The sequence below is a fragment of the Ambystoma mexicanum genome, chromosome 4q (genome assembly GCF_040938575.1).
Source record: "Ambystoma mexicanum isolate Mex_15411 chromosome 4q, UKY_AmexF1_1, whole genome shotgun sequence".
In the NCBI taxonomy this organism is placed as follows: Eukaryota; Metazoa; Chordata; class Amphibia; order Caudata; family Ambystomatidae; genus Ambystoma; species Ambystoma mexicanum.
The window spans coordinates 1,241,031,705-1,241,047,000 of NC_090928.1; the positions used below are offsets into that span (position 1 = coordinate 1,241,031,705).

Genomic DNA, 15,296 nt, shown 5'->3' on the forward strand with positions numbered 1-15,296 from the left:
CTGACTTTCTTTCACTGTGAAAGAAAACTGACTACCCGAGCTGTATACCTGACATGTCCCTCTACAATGGTCAAGCAGGGTCAGGCAATTTCTGAACATTACTTGCACCGGACTTCTATCGCACTTCCCCACACAGATAAAAGGTTGGGCACGAAAGAACACTCTGAGCAAGGAAACGCACACGAGGAAGCAGCAGTTCCAAGATGGCAGTTTAACGCAAGGCGGAAGAGGGCAAATCAAAGAGTATTGCAAGGAGGGAAGTGCCCTTGACCTTTTCACCGAAAGCCAGTATCTTTCCTGAGCCTTGGAGAATAGGAAACATAAGACCTGGAATCAAAGCTGAAGAATCCTGTATTGTGTGTCAGGGGTACCCAGGGCTTTCCCGCATCGACAGATAAGGCGGGGAAAATCCATTGCTGCTGTGGTACTGTCCTTGGCTCCTACATCAAAGCGGGACCAGTGAAGCCAGCCCAGCCAGTGGGTTGGGGAGACTGATACCAAACCGGTCTGTGTGCAAGCAGAAACATTGTGTAAAGAATATTGAAGAGAATAGTGCATGAAACCTATGTGGCGAGCAACACGAATATAATGAAAACAGCAGATGAGTGATGGAACTATGAAGCTAAGATACGATACCATGGACGGAGTGGTCTGGCACCACATGGGTGCTCATTCGAAGGTCTGTCAGCCAACGAAAAGGTGATAAAGGTTAAAACAAGAGGAAATGTGGAATCGAATGGGTCCTGCAATGGGTCAAGCCAAACCCTGTGCACATTCAAAAGTCTTCAATATTTTATGTTAAAGTGACATTGTTCTGAGCCCGGCTGAGGGAGACTTATTGTATGAACAAAGGAATCTGAGCCCGGCTGATGGGGATCCGGGGTGAACCGTGATTTGCCTGAGAAAAAGAATATACTATGAACATTTTGTCAAAGGGATCTGAGCCTGGCTGAGGGGATCCAGGGTGAATAGTAAGTCACCCGAAGTGAATACTTGTGCAAATCGAAGGAGGAGAAGAACTTATTGTTTTTTAACTGTATTTTCATGCTAAAGAAGCCAGAGACTTTGCTGCGCTCGTATGAACCGCCTTATCCCGTGCTGAAAACATGGGTAAAGGAGGCCAACAGCCTGAACAACTGACATATCATTTTGAACACTTCTTTCCTTTCATAACTTTTTTCCCCAACACTATTTGTATTTAGAGGTAAGGATTAGCAATAGGCACTTTTATTTTGACAAGACACCACTAGGACTTCGTTATTGTTTGATGGTCATAGCTTGCTCTCATCTGTAGATTTAGACTTAGATGGGCGTTTATCAAACCCTTTTGGAAGTTCAATAAACACCCTTGAACTGTGGTCACTTGTGTCTGTCTTACTGTTGATGCCATGCCTTCCTTACAACTTCCTCGTTGTGCCACTCCCATCAGTCTCCACCACCAGGAGCTTTGATCAGCCCCTCAATCGCACAGGGCACACATTCTTATGTACGTTTTCTCTGACAGACCTAGAGCTGGCATAAACTTTGTCCTGTAGATGTAGAGAAATGCACCACACTCCCCGTCTGCACCGGTTCTCTGTGTTTCCTCTACCTATATCCACTGCTGTAATTGGACCTGCCTCTATCGAATTGCCAACCTCAATGACCGTTTTAATCAGATGCCCCCTTAACCTTAATTGATTCCTTAAATGCTTCTTCCTTTTTCTGTGCAGCTTGGGGTTTGTGCTACTCTACCTATCCGCGTGTAGCTGGGTCAGACGCTCCTACCAGAACGGCTCTAGAGCAGCTCCATTGGCTTCCACGGTTACCAAGGCCTTCAACAGGTAAGAGCGTACCTCTCATTTGTCTTGTAGTTGTTGGGGGATTGGTTATTCGGTACGCCAGCGATCTGTCACACTTGAGCCATCCTCTAGGTGGTATGTGCGGATCCCCCATATTTTCTCTATTCTTTTGGCTTTCTTAAGCCTTTACTGTCTACTTGGTGAGAACGGAATAGTGTCAACTGATGTCTATGAAATTATTTAATGCAGCTGAGCGTTATAGTAGGTTTAAGTAAGAGCTGCCATCTTCCTTGCTCGGTCTGGTGCTCCTGGTGGAAATGTTGTAATAGATCTTGCATTCTTCGCTTGAGTTCCCTTCCTTGGTGTCCAACGTAAGGTTGACTATACACCGATACAGAAGGATGCTACCTGTGATCCACGATGGATCGTGTGGATCTTCTGGTGCTTTGGGAAATGGCATTACAGAGTCGGTTAAAGGCCCGAATTCTAATCTTTCCATGAGTGGTTGGACCCTTCTGCCAATTGCCATCTGGATGTCCTGCTCCTCTGGTTGACCTGGGCTGGGAGTGGTGCACAAGACATGGTTCTGCCCAACGTTACATCGATATCCCCCGCAGCCAAGGAGGCTGAAAGAAATGTCAGTGGTGGCCGTCTAGTAAGTGTCGTTTTAAGGGACGGGGAGTTTGAGGTTTCATTGGCTGTCTGCATCTGCTCTGCATTGTGTTGGGTATATGTGGGCCTATGATGTTTCCTCGCAGCAATTTGCTGCAGGCCCATTTGTTTTATTTGTTACCACATTTCACTGCAAAAGGTGCGGGGGGGGGATCCTGCGTTTCCCCACGCCCGCTCCACCATTCTAAATACGTAAACCCAACCTCCCCCCCGCAACCCCCCCCAATCTACATATGTGGTTAAAAAAACATATTAACAAATGGGTCTCGAACTAACTGGTTTGCGAGGAAATGCTCGTTCCGTATATTTTTCTCCAGTATAGCCGCCAATGTAATAAAAGGTGAGCGCTGGCGCAGAGGAAAACCGTCCGATTGGTGACTTGTAAAAGCAGCATGCACGGTTTCATGACCGCTCATAATGGGTATGGAAAATAAAGCTGCCTTGGCTTTCTTTGGGCCACAGTCAGCTTTACAGATTACATGCAACATGGCTGCAATTCTTGCTGCGCCCACTTATACCTTTTATGCTGTACCCTCTTATGCTTTTGTCCTCGTTTGTGACCCTCTCTGCCCTGAATACTGTTCCAAGTGTCTTAATGGGATTCGGCTCCCGGGTGCCGGGCGCGCTGTGATTTGGCTCCCGGGTGGCGGGCGCGCTGTGATTTGGCTCCCGGGTGCCGGGCCGCGCTGTGATTTGGCTCCCGGGTGCCGGGCCGCGCTGTGATTTGGCTCCCGGCTCCCGGGTGCCGTGCCGCGCTGTGATTTGGCTCCCGGGTGCCGTGCCGCGCTGTGATTTGGCTCCCGGGTGCCGTGCCGCGCTGTGATTTGGCTCCCGGGTGCCGGGCGCGCTGTGATTTGGCTCCCGGGTGCCGGGCGCGCTGATTTGGCTGTGATTTGGCTCCCGGGTGCCGGGCGCGCTGATTTGGCTCCCGGGTGCCGGGCTCCCGGGTGCTGGGCGCGCTGTGATTTGGCTCCCGGGTGCCGGGCCGCGCTGTGATTTGGCTCCCGGGTGGCGGGCGCGCTGTGATTTGGCTCCCGGGTGGCGGGCGCGCTGTGATTTGGCTCCCGGGTGCCGGGCCGCGCTGTGATTTGGCTCCCGGGTGCCGTGCCGCGCTGTGATTTGGCTCCCGGGTGCCGTGCCGCGCTGTGATTTGGCTCCCGGGTGCCGGGCGCGCTGTGATTTGGCTCCCGGGTGCCGGGCGCGCTGATTTGGCTGTGATTTGGCTCCCGGGTGCCGGGCGCGCTGATTTGGCTCCCGGGTGCCGGGCGCGCTGTGATTTGGCTCCCGGGTGCCGGGCCGCGCTGTGATTTGGCTCCCGGGTGCCGGGCCGCGCTGTGTTTTGGCTCCCGGGTGCCGGGCCGCGCTGTGATTTGGCTCCCGGGTGCCGGGCCGCGCTGTGATTTGGCTCCCGGGTGCCGGGCCGCGCTGTGATTTGGCTCCCGGGTGCCCCACTGTACTGTGATTCGTTGTCATTGTCTACGCGTGCCTTTATGCTTTTGCTCCCATGTGCCCCACTGCAATTCTGCTCCCATGGTTTCCCTCTGGTGATTGTCCCCTGGCGCGATTTCAGTCCACTGCTGACTTAGCACGAGCAGTTGCTTGCTTTTGTGCATCTTCCCTGGTCTGAAATGATTTAGGACAATGTGTTCAGTGTCCGCTGCTAGGATTTAACAGCCCATTGAGCACGCTGTAGGACATCTTATATTTTCCCGACTTCCGGTGCTCCACCCCCAGGACTTCAGAACGGCCACACCGGATTGATGCTCTAGAGAGCCATCGGGGTCTCCACTTACTGCTGCCCGCAATCTCTATTCAAGCACACAGGTATACCAACTAAGCCCCTCACACACAGACCTCAAACGGAACACCACATCTACAATCAACTCCCAGCTCAGTCTCGGCCAATGCATCCTAGTGCCATGGGCACACTGGGCTGCCCCGACATGCAGACCTTCGGGTGCTTCTGGTCTCTAGGCTTCAACACAATGGCCCCTCTGTTTCTGGTCCACCAGAGCGCCCAGAGCACATGTGCATGGCAGCAGTGCACACTATACATCCCAACGACATTCCGCGCTCTTTGTGAACTCCAATATTGCTATCCTGGGGGGGGGGGAGATGTGTAATTATAGGCTACATTTTTAATTTGTAAACATTCGCTCTTTTTGAAACTTTTTTCAAAGTACACAAGAAGTTTTTTTGTATGCACTTTGGGTAAGCAAAGTTTGAGAAGCCAACAGTTATACCCTCCCCTTTTCAATCTTCATGTCTCATTTTTGAAACTCTATGATGCTGCTATATTTCACTTCATGTGTTCCCCAATGAGTTAAATGAAATACATGTAATTGTATTGCATGCGTGGCCAAGTGTGTGCGCAGATGTGTGCAGTTTCCGCACTTCCATATACTGCAACCTCTGTGTAACTAGCTCAAGGCGAGCGTTTCTGCTGGGCTCGTTTTGACTGGAATCCTAGTTGGCTTGTGGATTTCATACGTTTTTATACCATATGTTGTTGTAGGGTGTTCTGGTAAGTGAGCATTTCTGGGACCAAAACAAGTGACCCTTCCACCCTTTTGAGATTCACTTTTATTAAATCGTTATGACTTTCCGTGTATTGAAGCTATCAAAGGTGGAATTATGATGCTAATTTAACGGGTGACACTCTAAAGCCATAAGCACGATTGATTGGCAAAACATGCTTCGCTTGGAAGTGTTAATTGGAAAAGAGTGAACAATGTCGAGGGTTTCCGGTTTTCAGTGTTTCGTCAATTTCCGTGGTGTTTCCAGTGTTTTCGCAAAATTGTAAAATCGGTGTAGATCAGTGGGTTTATAGTCAAAGGTTCGAATACAAAAGGATCGAATGCAATACTTTCGAACCAAAAGGATATAAAAAAAAAAAGTCGAATGCTGTTTTTTTTGGGGGTGGGGTGCCCCCCAAACCCCTATTTTTTTTTTTGGCGAAATACCACTATTTTTTCCTATACGGAACAACAAAAAACATTTAAAAAAGGGCATTAGAATATTTTTTTTCCGATCCTTTTGTTTCGAACATATTGCATTTCAAAACTTTGTATTCATAACTTTGACAGGACACCGATCAGTGTTTATACTTTTTTGGTAGAAAGTAATGGAGCACAACAGTGTTTTTCCAGTGTATGTGACAAATATGCTTTTTCTTAAATACTTATTGGAGTATAAATATCATGGGATATACAATGTTCTGGAGAGACAGACTATTGAGCAAACAGTCTCTCACAAAAGGGGCAGCCAACGTGCTTCTGCTGTGAGACACTGCCCCTTGAATGGATGTAGGCAATCTAATGTACAGAATGAACATCCAGGTCAGGTTATTTGAGGCGCGAGGCCCTTTAGCAATATCCAGGTCAGGTTCTCTGAGGCGAGAGGCCCTTTATCAATATCCAGGTCAGGTTCTATAAGGCCCAAGGCCCTTTATCAATATCCAGGTCAGGTTCTATGAGGCGCAAGGCCCTTTATCAATGTACAGGTCAGGTTCTATGAGGCGCAAGGCCCTTTATCAATGTCCAGGTCAGGTTCTATGAGGCGTGAGGCCCTTTATCAATATCCAGGGCAGGTTCTATGAGGCGGGAGGCCCTCTATTAATATCCAGATCAGGTTATATGAGGCGTGAGGCCCTTTTTCAATATTCAGGTCAGATTGTATGAGGTGTGAGGGCCTGTGTGATAAAGGATGTGCAGGCCGGTCCTAATTTGTATATGTATTGACACCAGTGTGAAATCACAATTATGTTAAACCATTTTTGTAAATGCAAAGATTTGTCAGTACTTGAGGGCCATTTTGGCGCATTTTGTGATGTCTTCTTTGAGCCAAAATGGCTCAAATTTGTCTACAATTCTTCAAAATAGTGTGTGACCACTGCCAAATACTTGTATTTTTATTTTTAATTAGACAACGATGTAACATAGAATGTGCAGTGTTTTTGAATAAGGCCTGGAGACAGAGGAAGCAATGAGCGAAAGCATGCAGGGGGAGTAGGGCCCTTCTCCTGTTGTATGCAAAGCCCCCTCTCCAGCCATCTCGTCATCCTCCCCTTCCTCCCATCCTTGCTCACTCTAAGGCACCACTGGGATCGAAAGAAAAACAGTTTTTATGTTTAAACCAAGGTGGCACCTTTTTCTCCTGGGGTGTTTTTCTGGGGATTATCGGATTCAACTGAAAACCTCCATAGACTTTAATTGTGAACCCTTATATTTATTTTTTAAATTTAAGTTTTATTGATTTTTAATCATATGAAAAATACAGACATTTATATGCAGAGTAAATTCACATTGTGTATCAATATGAGACTTTAATTGGATAAATGTCTTGCATTCTGATGTTATTGTCCTCCCCTCCCTTACAAGATGCGGGAGTAGAGTTCCCTCCCTCCCCCCTACACCTGACGGCATTTCCGATTCCACCAGTTTGTCGGCAAGAGTTTAGTTCGCGTTAGTCATAGAGTGGGACATTGTTCTCCTGTGTTTCATTTATGCATAGGTTGCGTGGCAGGCTAGGTTTCTTGGGGTGTATTCGGGATTGTTCCTTTAACATTCTGGGACGTTGTTTTCGCCAGTCGTTGCTTAAGGGCTCGTTTGATTATTCGTTTCGTATGTACTGATTGACAAAGTCACACCATGTTTCTTCATGTGGCGCCGCCTTGTCGTGGAGGGCTGCAGTAATTTTCTCCATTGTGTGGATGTTTCTGGCGATGTGTAGCCATTCTTTCTTGGCTGGGAGGTGTGGGGACTTCCATTGGATGACCAGGCATGCTCTAGCTGCTAGTAGGAGCGATGCCACCACTCCTTTGATCCTAGTGAGGTCCTCTTCTTCCTCTAGGCCGAACAACATTAGGAGGGGAGCCAGGTTCCTCTCGATGCCATCCATCTGTTTGATCCACCCTACGACTTCATTCCAGTATATACAGACTTTGGGACAGTCCCACCACATGTGCCAGTAGTTAGCTTCCATTCTGCATTTTCTCCAGCATTTCGGACTGTTGGTTTGGTACATTTTCGACAGTCAAAGGGGGGTCATACTGCCATCTGTGTAGTAGCTTTATTGCATGTAGTTTGTATTGTGAGGCAATTGATATCCGGGGTGGGGTGCTGCAAATCTTGTCCCACGTTTGTTGGTCAAATTCCTGACCGAAATCTTTTTCCCACTTTTTTTTTTTTTAGACGGACGCTTGGATTTTGATTGGTGCAAATAAGGGCACTGTACACGCGTGCTATCAGGCCCTTGTTTGTGGTGACCGTGTCCAGGATTGTCTCAAAGGGCGTTGGCTCTCTTCGAATTGTCTTTCCATTCCTTCTTGGACATGATGCCTTTCAAGCGCAGATATAAGATCGGTATGGGGTGTATCTGGAGGGCTTCTTCCAGGTCTGTGACGGATATGAATTTGTCTTTTCTCCATAACTGGCCCACTCTTTCAAGTCCTGCATCAAACCAAGTTTGATATCTTTGGTGTTCTGGGATTTCTTCTCTGATCCCTGATCCCAGAGGTGGCTCAGGGGGAGGGCCACGTGGTTACGCCCACCATTCCCTTTCCTTCTTTCCACATGTTCCATATAGTCCCTAGTATTGGATGGTTGCACAATCTTCTAGTAAGCTGTGGCCAGGGGACCCATATCCATTCTGCAAGGGTCGCGGGAGTTAGATTGTCGTTGTCCAATTGAACCCAATGCAGGTCTTTCCAGTCCCTGAAGTGGGGGATGAGGATTCTTAATTGGGCCGCCTGATAATATTGTTCAATGTCTGGGAGGCCAACTCCTCCTTGATCCTTGGGTAGCATCAGGGTTTCATAGGGTATTCTAGGTTTTTTCCACTCCCATAGGAATCTGGTTATTGCCCTTCTCACTTGCTTGAAGTGCTCCGGAAATCGTTACCGGAAGTACCTGAAAGGGATACAAGAAGTGTGGGAGACTAACCATTTTCACGGCGTTCAGACGTCCCATCCATGAAATTGTGAGAAGTTGCCACTTCATGAGGTCTGCGTTGAAGGCAGCAAGGAGTTGGGGGAAGTTGGCTTTGTATATGTTAGCAGCATCTCTGGTCAAATTGACGCTTAGGTACCTTAATGTTGGGCAGCCAATGATGAGTCCCAAGCGTTCAAATTTTGTTTGTTGTTCCGGGGACGGTTCGTGCAGCGGGAAGAGGATGGATTTAGATTTGTTCATTTTGAAGCCTCTTCTATAAGGTAAATTGCCTGGAGGATCGAGGTCATTGGATTCTGCACATGAAGCAGAATGTCGTCTGCATACAGGGCCAGCTTATATTCACGGCCGCTCACGCGTTGTCCCTCGACGCCGTCGCTCGTTCTGATCTTCTGAGCCAGTGGTTCCAGTGACAGTGCGAATAGTATGGTGGAGAGGGGGCATCCCTGTCTCGTTCCTCTGGTCAGGGGGAACCAGCGTGAGTACTGGGAGTTCACCGCGATGGATGCCCACGGCGAGGTGTAGACGGCTTTGATTCCTCATCGGAGGGCAGGGCCTAAGCCTATTTTCTTCAGCGTGGCCTCAAGGAATCGCCATTCGACTCTGTCGAACGCTTTTTCTGCATCGATCGAGAACAGTACAGGTGTGTTTGGCATCTTCTTGGCTTCATGTATTAGGTGGAGGGTTTTGCAAGTGGAGTCCGCTCCCTGTCTGCCAAGGATTAATCCCACCTGGTCGTTGTGGATTATGGCTGGCATATGCGGCTCTAATCGTGCGGTGAGGACTCTCGCATAGATTTTGGCATCCGTATTTAGAAGAGAGATAGGGCGGTAGGATGTGCACAGTTTGGGGTCTTTACCTTCTTTGGGGATGACTGTGATTAGCGCCTCGGAGAAGGAGTCAGGAGCCGTACCTGCTTGGAGAATGTTATTAAAGAGTTCAACCATGGACGGGAGGAGGGTGTCGATGAAGGTTTTATAGAAGCCGGCCATGTAGCAATCGTTTCCGGGGGCTTTCCCTGTTGGGAGTCTCTTGATTGCTTCGTTTATCTCTTCGCCAGTGATGGGTGCGTCGATAGTTTGGGGCTATGTCCTGGGGCAGGCTCGGGAGAGATATCTTATTCATATATTCTGCGATTGCTTGCTCGTGTGATGTGGAGTCTGAGGTGTATAGTTTTTTTCGTAGAAGCTGGCAAAGGCCTCTGGGATGCTCGGAGGGTGATCTACATTGGAATTGGGCTCGCTTTCTATGGTTGACAGCCATCTTTCTTTACGCTGCCCGCGGATTCTGGAGGCGAGCAGGGCGTCTGCCTTGTCTCCTTTCTCGTAATGCTTCCGTTTCAGGTATTGAAGCTTGCGCACAATTTGGTTCGCTTCCAGTTGTCGCAATTCATCCCTTTTGCTGTTGGCTTCCTCTATTTTTTGGGGTCTATCAGGGCCGGCAGTCTGAGCGCTGTAATCTAGTTGAGTTATTTCATTTCTGAGCTTATTTTCTATGAGTTGGCGTTCTCTTTTCTTTGCTGCGCCTTCCTTGATGAGTATCCCTCTCCACGTAGCTTTCCCTGCCTCCCAAACCGTGTTCACCGAGACTTCGCCTGTATTATTCTGCTTGAAATACTGATCGATGCCTTTCTTAAGTTGGTCTTGGAATATTGGATCTTTCCAAAGCGTTTCGTTGCAGCGCCATTTCGTACTTCTGTGCTGTGTGGGAGCGCCAGTCGATTGAGAGTGACTGTGACCATGTCATGGTCTGACCATGTTACCGGAGTTATTTTGGACGTGGACATCGCCGCAGTTAGTTCTGGGGTGAGATAGATGTAGTCGATTCTCGTCTATGTGGCGTGTGGCGCTGAGTAGAATGTGAAGCCTGCTTGCTGAGGGTTCATGTGACGCCAGACGTCTTTGCGTTTGTAGGCGTCTATCATTTCTGCTACTTGTGTGCGACTGGCCTCTGGTGGAGTGGGGGCTGCTGGGTTTCCGGCTTGTCTGTCCATCGCTGGGTCTATCCACATATTAAGATCGCCTCCTATGATTACTTCACCTTCCGCTTCAAGCATGATTTTGGGGACTATATGTTTTAAAAATATGGACTGTCCGGAGTTAGGGGCGTATACGGATGCAAACGTGATGGTAATACTGTGTATCTTGCCGACCAGTATGAGGGCCCTGCCGCTTACATCAGTCCAGGTTTTCATGAGTTCAAAGCTGAGCTGTTTGTCGATCGGAATACCAACCCCGGCTTTTTTAAGTGGTGCGGAACTCCAGTATTCGGTACCTTTCTTGGTGTAGAGGACCCTTCTTTCTTCACCCCTACTATATCTGGTTTCCTGCACAAAGAGTATGTCGAGCTTTGCCCTTTTTCATTCTCTGGACACTAATGACCTTTTGGTGGGGGAATGGAGTCCCTTGACGTTTAATGTGCCGATTCTAATTGTGCTTAGCATGCCATCTATCGTTTCAGGGTTATCGACCATTTATGTGTTTTTCTTGGTTCGTTCAAGTCCCCTATGTTATCGTTAGGTGCCGAAGTAGTGACGATGCCCTGGTGATTGCTCGTAGCCGTCTTGAGCTTTGGTGGTTTCCCCAGCCCTCCCACCTCCCTCCCTTTTTGGGCATCCAACATGATACCCCTTGCCCTCTGTATCATTCCTTCGTTTTTCAACACCTTGATGGGGGCTTGCATCGTTGCTTGGTGGCGTCTGGATTGGACTAGATAAAAGTGTTCAGTCCAATATCAGACCACTGGTGGGGACCGTTACCTCACGGTCCTTTTCGCAATTACTTTCGTTTTAGGAATTTGAACCCCCTTCTGTTCCCCCCCCCAACATCATTAAATTTGACAATAACATTAATAATCGGAAATGTAACGTTACGTGCGGTTTTCAGTGTCTTAATCAGTGGGCTGTTCCCCCCCCCCCCCCTTACATCAAGGGGGGGGGAAACTCTTGATCGATTTGTACCCTTGTGCATGGCGGGCGTGGCACCAAGTTCTTGATGAGTGCCCATATTGTGTTCTTCGGTTGTCCCCTATGACACTTTGACATTTTAACATTTAACTCCTTGGGATGGATTTTCATTTTTCCCTTTCGGGTGTATTATTGCCTCGTCTGTACTTTCTTGATCCCTTCACCCTTTTTTTCCTTGGGCCCTGGAGCTCCCATCGCGCTCGGTTCTGCACAATGTCTTCTCGTTCCCCTTCTCTTGGACCCGTTCCGAGGCTGCCTGTGATACAGTCTCTGATCTCATCTTCTGTTCGGAGCAGTATCCTGCTGCCATGCTCAAAGGTGAAGTAAAACTGGTAGCCCCATCTATATCGCGTGCCTTGCTCTTTGAGCCATTTTGTCAGGGTGCTGCATAGCCGTCTCAGGGCTAGGGTGAGCGAAGATGGGATCTGGAATATGGTTATCTGGGCTCTGCCCAGCGTGAGAGGCCTGCCGGATCTGGCCTTTTCCAGGATTCTAGTTCTGTCCTGATAACGGTGGAATCTGGCAAGGACCGATCTTGGGCCGCCCGGCGGTCCACCCGCTCTGTGTATCCGTTCAGTTTTAGGCTCATTGATGTTCTCGTCTGCTGTCAAGATTTTGATGATATCGTGTATTGTTTTTGAGGTACTCCTCCGTTTCTCCTTTGTTTTCCGGTATTCCGAAAAAACGTAGATTGTTTCTTCTTTCTCTATTTTCTAAATCGTCCATCTTCAGGCGTATTTCTTCTTCTCTCTTCTCGATGTTTCGTATCCTCAGGTCCATTTGGGTTTCGAGAGTGTCAATCAAGGCTTGGTTATTCTCGACACCCTCCAATCTTTCCTCAATGTTGCCCATTCTCTGGGTGATCTTATCTATTTTGCCACCCAGGTTAGCTCCCATATTCTTTATTTCGCTCAGAAGGGGGGCGATGTCGCCCTTGGTGGCAGCTGCTCCCGTTTCTGCGCTGTAAGTTGACATTGTGTCTTTACGATCGCAGACAGAGGGAGATGATGTGTAGACGTACCTGGCTAGCTTGCTCTTAACGTTCATATAGCAGTTCTTGGGTCCGAGGAGGCACACGCCCCTAGTTTAGGGGCCTTACCCTCTGTGTCGGTGGGCTAGTAAGTGGATTACTGTGTGGATGGGAAGCTGGTATGGAGGCTCTTTGGGGAGTCTTCAGCTCTGCTGGGCCTGTTCGTGGCTAAGATTATCTTGGGGGAGCTTCTCCCTCGTGCTGGTTCATGCTGTGTCTGTCCCAGAGGGATAGGACGGGGGTCTGAGGTGGACCTGATGTCTTCTGCGCCTGCGCTGGTATGATATGTCTTGAATTTTGGCGCTGGCGCGGCTACAATGCAGTGCTGGGGTCTCACTTGGGGAGAGTATGGAAGATCTCTGGGGTGGAACGTTAGCACAGATGGGTAGGCAGGGCTGGGGCCGTGTGCTGGTTCAGTGTCTTGGTGCTTTATTTCCTTGCTTTCCCCTCCGGGGGGCGAGGGGTGACGAGCATCAGGGGCCTGGATGAGCTTTTCTGAGGTCTACAGTGCACAGAGCGCTCCGAGCATGCGGCCGGTACCGCAGTACGTTCAATGCGGCTTCCTGTGCCATATAGAGCAGTCTTGGCTGCCTTCTGCTGCTGTGTTCACTGCGCGGCGGGGGAACCGCCACCCACCTCCAGTGCCGGCGGGGGTCTTTCGCGGGCTTCGGCGGGGCTCAGATAAAGAGGCACACGTGGAGAGGGACCGCCGGGGGGTTGCTGGAGCCTGCTACGCTCCGTAGGACCAGCGTTTCAACTCCAAACTCCCGGGCGGGTGGGAGGGGGGCCAGTCTGAGTATCTCTTCAGTATGGGTTATCTTCAAGCTCAGGGCATTGGATTGCTGGAGGTTTCACTTTCAGACGTGCAAACGTTCTTTCTCCGCGACCAGCTTCACTCGTCTATATCTCCTGCTTCCGACGTCCGATTTTCGTCGGGTTTTCGCTTGCAGTGGTGGGGGGGGGGTCTTCAGATGCATGTTTCTCCCTTAAACTCCCATGGGGGGGCAGCAGTGAGGGGGCTCAGCTCACTGTAAGGAGCCTTGGGGACAGAGCTCACACGGGAAGGTTAGTCATCCGTGCGCCCCCTGGTGGCCAACTTCGTGAACCCTTTTAGAGTAAGGAAACAGGCTACCTATATCCCTCTGCGAGAGTGTACTTGTTGTTAACAGTTGCTAGCTGTGTTCTGTCCAACCTTCAACTTTTCCCTCCAACTACATTTTGCAAAGGTGAGGTATATAAGTTCTGATACTGACCTTAACCGACGTCCCTCTGTGTGCTGGATATGTAAAGCTTAGAAAAGGTTACTCAACTGCATTATTGTTCCCCTTATAATTTCATTCCATTTCTAAATTGAATGTTATTAGTTGCTGCATTTTAGATTTTCTTGTATGCCTTGTGTATATTTTCCATGTACATTTGTATTGGCATTTTCATTAACAATTTTATTCTAATAGAACTAAGTGAGTGATTTGTTTTCTTGGATCTATGTATGTGCTGATTTCTTTGTACTGTTCTACATTTCACATAACTCCCTCCTAAGATGGGCCTGGCTGCTCAGCCTCTCTACCGACATGTCTAGTACAGGCCTATATTGAGTTGGGTCACTAATACCAAGAGATGTCCAGTTGGACTTTAGAAAAGCTTAATGCAATACGTTTCACCAATGTCGATCCCGATGCTCTTGTAAAGGAATGTTCCAAAATATCTGTGATGGCATTCTTCAGTGGATCCAATACAGACACCACACACCAAAGCAAAACCGTCCATGACATTCTGGTATACTCGGCCATTGACGATGAACAACTTCAACTGCTCCCCACAGTGTTGCGATGCCTCCTGGAAAACTCCTTTCATAAAGACAAATGTAAGGCCGTGAAGGAGTACAACCAGATCCGAAAAAGTTTAATGGCATTAGAACAATTCTATGTCCTCAGTCAGTATCCGAACTGAGATGTTTACTTTGCAGGGGCAACAACTAGGATGCATCTTAAAACTGGCCAACACACTAAGGGGTGTCCCCCGGATGGACCATTCAAAAGCAAATACAAATTTAGTGACCCAGTCTTAACTCATACTGGGTCCCACTCCGTAGGTTATTCACATCACCACACAGAATGTAATACACAGTGCACTAGAGTTTTCATTTAATATAAAAAAGTTTTTTTAAATTTTATTGCTCAGGCATGAGTCCTACGTTTCACTGAGTAAAACAAACCACATACAAACATATATTGATGAGGAGAATTTAAATATGCATCTAATAACATTATTATGATTAATTCATAAAAGTTCAAGGTGCCACAGCCACAATTCTCTAAGATGGGGGAGACCGGGCACACATGCTGTCTTCCTGACCCTATCTGGCTAACAAGTCACAGAGATACTACATAAAGCGGTGTCACCTTATACAAATTCTAAAATTACTTCAACATGGCGAAGTGATTTGCACCTGACCAAAAAACACACATCCCAGGTCTACGTCCTCAATTGCATTATTAAATCATGTAGCATAGCTCGATGACATGGAGAGAAGTAAAGGACGTTTCGGCCAAACATCAATTGTGCTGCCTTCATCAGGACCCCAGGGAAAAATGGAGTTCTGTGGATGTGATAAATGATTATATTACTAACACATAAAAGTATATTAGTAGCCCAAACCATGCAACTACTAAGAAAAAAATTATACTAAACCGTGTGGGAAAGAAACGAAATCCTCCACCAACAGGACACTTAAAACTGGCCACCATTACAGAATGCCTCAGACAACTGTTACAAAATGGGAATGGGCCATGTCCTAACAGATAGTTTTTCAAGCATTCAGTGACCCCTCCTGTACGACAGTATTATGTTATCTCGATATGAGAACGACAACAGAATGAATGGTAGATGCCAGCCCACGT

At 48.2% G+C, this 15,296-nt stretch overlaps 1 protein-coding gene across 4 annotated transcripts in view; it reads left to right on the forward strand.

Annotated features, from left to right (window-relative positions):
• TJAP1 (tight junction associated protein 1) overlaps positions 1-15,296 on the forward strand; it is a 580,368-nt gene that overhangs the window by 99,464 nt on the left and 465,608 nt on the right. For all 4 annotated transcript variants that reach the window (XM_069608809.1, XM_069608808.1, XM_069608811.1 and 1 more), the window contains one exon: positions 1,713-1,823. The gene's annotated coding sequence lies outside the window, so the exon portion shown is untranslated. The remainder of the gene's footprint in view (positions 1-1,712; positions 1,824-15,296) is intronic.